The following is a 5,010-nucleotide window of genomic DNA, read 5'->3' as shown; positions in this document are numbered from 1 at the left end:
AACCTGTCCAGTCTACTATTCAAACTTCTGTACCTTCGGTAGTTTCTCAGCTTGGGCCTAGTACGCCTCGTACTCTACCTCAAACGACTGCTACAACTGCTGCAACATCTGTTCAATCTACCCCACCTACTTCTGGAGTATCGACAGCTCCGGTTTCTACTGTTCCTGTATCTACTCCTCAGACATCTTTACCTCCGTCTGGATCTAAGATTCAAACTTCGGTTCAGATGCATGTAGGACAACCTGGTTCAAGTACGATTGTCACAAGTCAACCACAATTTACTTATCAACCGTACCAGGGACAGTACCAATTTGGTCCTGTTGTGCAGCAGCCAGTCTATAAGTATCAACCATACCCTGGGTACACATATCAACAACCTCAACAACCCCAGTACGGTCCAGTTAATCCTGGTTTTCCGGGAGGATAAAATATCCTAAATGCAATCCCTATTCCTAGTTATCCTGGATATCCTCCTCCTGGGGCTGGTCTCATGACCCAGAGTTTTAGGGACCCTAATCATCAATTACCGTTTATTGCAACTTTGGACTTGCCTGACTTGTCGCTCCTAACGAACGATCCCATTAACTATCTTCCGTTTTGGCCGCCAATGCCGAATAAGTTGCCTAGTGATATTCCTAAGTTTGAAGGTAAATCAGGAGAGGACCTGTCGAACCATGTGATGACTTATCACCTCTGGTGTGCGTCTAACTCCATTTCAGATGATTCAATCCGTCTAAGGCTTTTCCAGCGCACTCTAATTGGTCTCGCGGCCAAGTGGTACATTGAGTTACCGCGAGGCACTTTTTATAATTTTAGTCAGTTAGCTACCTCATTTTTAACTCATTTTCAGTTGCCAGTCAGATATGACAATGGCACGGAATTACTAACTTCATTAAAGCAATCGACGTCCACTTACATTTCAGATCACATTCATGAATGGAGACGTCGACGGCGTTTAGTGAAGGTTTTTATTCCAGATCAGATTTTGGCTGAATGGTTTATGTTACACAAAAATATCATCACCATGATTATTTGCAGTCAGTATGGGTCTATCATCACTTTTACTGTCCTCCTAAGCAAGTCTCAGACCTCAACTCTTCAAGTCAAGCTTTGAAAATGAGAGAAAGAAATTAAAAATCAACAAAGCTCTGGTTCCGCACTTTCTCTCACTATTTTCTGCGGTCCCGCACCTCCTGTTTACAAAAACTGTGGACCTGCCCGCTCTGTCCCTAAAGGAGTGGGTGCGGACCCCTGTGAAAGTCAAAAAGGTGCAAGTTTATTCTAAAAAACTCACTTTGGGTTAATTCTAGATGATTCTAGAACGAATTTTGACGTGGATTGGTCGCTCTTAGGTGGTTCGTGCATCCCAAAAGGAAAGGAGCTAATCCATTGATGAGAGGAGCTATCCCTTTGAAGGAGGGATTTATCCCTTTGAAGGAGGACCTAGTAACTTCCCTCCATTGTACTATAAATTAAGGCATTGGGCTGGTTGCTAGGGAGGTTAGAAGCTGAACATTTTTTAGGGTAAATGCTGGTGGAATTGAGACTTCCTAGTTAAGCTTGAGAGGAGAGATCACATACCTTTTTGGCTTCATTTGGAAGAGAGTGAAACTTGTAAAAGTAGAGGAGACTTCTTGTTGGACCCTGGGAGGAGCTTGTACAACATCAAGACACAGGTTGTAAAGTTCTTCTTTCATTTGAATTAATACAATCAGATTCATTTTTCTCAACAAATTGTCTTATGTCATTTGTTTCATGAATTCCTTGATCTTCATGTTAAACATGTTTTATGATATTGGCTTTTCAGGTGCTATTTAATTTGTTGGCTTGTTTGTGTTTGCAGATTCGTAACGAGGGAGCTCATTTGGATCAAAGGAGCGAGGCTTCCACAAACTTGCATTGGACCCAAGGTAGGCCTAAACACTTGTTTGCCTTTGTTTATAAATGCATATTTAGAGAAAGATAGTTTTTTATTGGCTTGCTTGTCACTAGGTCTCTTTAGATTCTAGGAATGTCTATCTTGTCCGCAAGATCGACTCATTCTGTGTGACAAAATGGCGACTCCGCTGGGGAATTGATTTTTTCCTTGTTTTTACTTTGACCTGAGAAACTATGTTTTTGTTTCTGTTTTTGGCTTGTTGTGTGTGGAATTGGGTAGAATTAGTACATCCAGGGTTATTTTTTGTTTTTCATAACTTTGGGAGAGGACCACACCCTAGGCTTTTGACATAGTGCGGACCTATCCGCACTTTTTCTTTTAGCACAGAGCGGTACCACACCTGTGTTAACTGTGGGTCTGCGGACCCTGTCAAAATTTTGGAAAACCTAAGATTTTCTCTGTTAGTCAGCTTAGTTTTTATTTAGATGTTATTATCCCCTGCCCAGACCTGCATATAACTTGTCAGAAGCTTTCCTTAGGCTAATTTCATTGGTGTTAGGGTTTTAGGTGAAATTCCTAGAAGTTTTGCTTGTCGGGCTTGGTTTTCATTTTGGTCTTGTAGTAGCTCTGAGCTTAGAAGCTGTAGGAACCTCAGATCACCTTGGTTTTTATTAGCCTTCTTATGAGTCTGACCATTTTCAAAATCTACCTTTGTTGAGGAATCCACCTTGTGTTTTCTCTTTACAAAACTTCGAAAAAGCTTGTGTTAAAAGTTTGGATTTTCATTTTTAAAAAGAAAACAAAAATTGGTTGTTTTTGACTGATTTGTGATTCTGCATAAATTGGTCCTTAGTTTACATCTAGCTAAGTAAAACATCCTTAAAAAAGACATCTTGTAAGCTTTGACTTCAAATAGGTTTTTCTAGTTTATAGATTTCAAAATTAGTCATTTCAATAGTTTTGAGTGTTTTATAAAAAATATAAAATAAAAATCTCTTTTGGAAAAAGTTTGTTTTTGTAGTGGTTGAGTGTTTTGAAAGAAAAGGGAAATTTTTGTGAAAATAACTAGTTGTCTAGTTTTGAGTGCATTGGAAAAGACGAAAAGCTCTTCTTTTAATTTGTTTATTAAAAAAGATTTGTGTTTACAAGTATTTGCATTCTCAAACTCTTTCCTAGCTAGAAGTTCATTGAAGGGAAAAGATTGTTTAATCATTTTAAGTGCATTTTTTAGTGATTTCGAGTCGAGTCTTCATACCACAAGTTTCATCTCCACACCTCTTGACTTAAACAAAAACCAATAAAAATAACGCTTAAAGTAAAATTCATCTAGTAATATTTTTATTTCTAGGGCTCTGATACACCAACATAGCTTAGGCTAGTGTCTTGGAGTAGGAGAGTAATTAACTCTCCAAGACAGTAAAACAAACAAGTAGTTGTATCTTGCGGTAGGAGAGAAATCTAATTGTTGCATTTATGCTTTGGGAAAGCTCCTCTTAAAGGAGAAGCACGAGATCGTGTCCGAACTAGTGTGGGAATCAATCCTTCCTCATTGGGAACGACGCCAGATATTCACGTATTAAAAACGGTAAACCTCGGATTAACCATTGTCGAGGAGCCTGGGGTCACTTGTTGGTAAACCTTGGATTATGTCAAGGAGCCTTCAAGGGGATTGAGCTTGTTACTCTGCCCTTGCGTGCGTATCAGATCGTAGACTGTTCCCCCAGGTATATTTGTTTCAGTTGGTAACCTTAGTGACCATATTCTTTAGGATTCTTCCTAAGGTGACAGTGGTGGGAAGATCCCACTGTACCTGGAGCAGACGTCGGCTAGACTCACTTGGATTTTCTGGGGGGTTCTCTTCACTCGAGATGGTTAAGTGGAGGAACTTGTGCCAGTCTATTCATTAAGCAGGTTGCCAGGGTAACTGTTCCAACCGCCATTTCTGTATTGAAATCTGCGACGTTGGGCTTCATCGCCAACTAGTGTTTTCAGTACGGAAAGTTACTGTTTGTGTGTGTTTGATCTCCTAGATTCTTTAGTCGTGTCATTCAAATTTGTTTGGTTCTTTAGAGGCTTTAGGTGGTTTTCATTGAGATTTTACTTTGATTGCGTGTGAAGTAGTTAAAATTTTTTAATCGTGGTTGAATTACCGAGGAAGTCTCGTAGACTTCGGGGCCAACCTCCTGAGTTTTCACCGAGCCAGCCTGAAGGGTTAAGAGCCCTCGTAACTCCTAGATACAGTAGAGTTGGGTCACCTGAAGAAGGAGACTCTTCTTTGGTGGTACACCCAGATTTTCAAGCTTTAGTATCAGATTATAATCCACAATCAGGGTCTGTTTCCGAAGTTACTGGTAGCTTTTCATCTACTAGTGATATAGGTGAGGAACCTGAAATATCCGAACCTAAAAGTGAATTTGTTGCTGCTCCAACATCGGGGTTTGCTTCTCCAGCTTCTAGTGGTCCTGGTTCACCTAGGGTAGAAAGAATAATCACCCAAAATCTTCCTTCTGGACTTATAGCTATCGAAGAACTTGCTACTCTGGAAGAAGAAATAGGCATCCCTATCCCTGAAAATCAACCTGCTATTGAGCTAAGGGAGCATGAATCAATTTTTTGCAGTCCACCTAGGAGCAGTGCTTGGTATCTTTCTTTGACTAATTTCTTGGAAAACCCAGGGTTAAGTTTTTCGCCACCTCGTGTTCCTTATCACCCAACACCTAGAGGTTACTATCCTCAGTTAAATATGTCAAGACAGTCGTCCATGTTTACTCAATCGCCAGAATCCTTTTTGTACGGCGGTCCTTCTGTTCCCTCTGGGTATCAGTCACTTTCTGGTACTTTTTCGGGAGCATCTCCTCAACCCATTGAACAAGGGTTATTAACTGGAAGCAATGGTATTAAGCCATTGAGTGTAGAAGATATTCTCATGATGTCAGGTACTATTCCTAATCCTCAACCTCAAGGTGGCTAGTTACCACCTGGGGGGCAGCCTCAAAATCCTCAATTATCACCTGGGGGGCAACCTCAAGGTACCCAATTTGCACCTGGGGGGCAACCTCAAGGACAGTACATGCCTACGGGACAGTACGTTCCTCAAGGTCAACCCCAGACTCAATATGTACCCCAAGGT

The sequence above is a fragment of the Pinus tabuliformis genome, chromosome X (assembly GCF_031772625.1).
Source record: "Pinus tabuliformis cultivar Carrire ecotype Pingquan chromosome X, CPIR1, whole genome shotgun sequence".
NCBI classification, from domain to species: Eukaryota; Viridiplantae; Streptophyta; class Pinopsida; order Pinales; family Pinaceae; genus Pinus; species Pinus tabuliformis.
Note: the sequence above shows the minus strand (reverse complement) of the source record.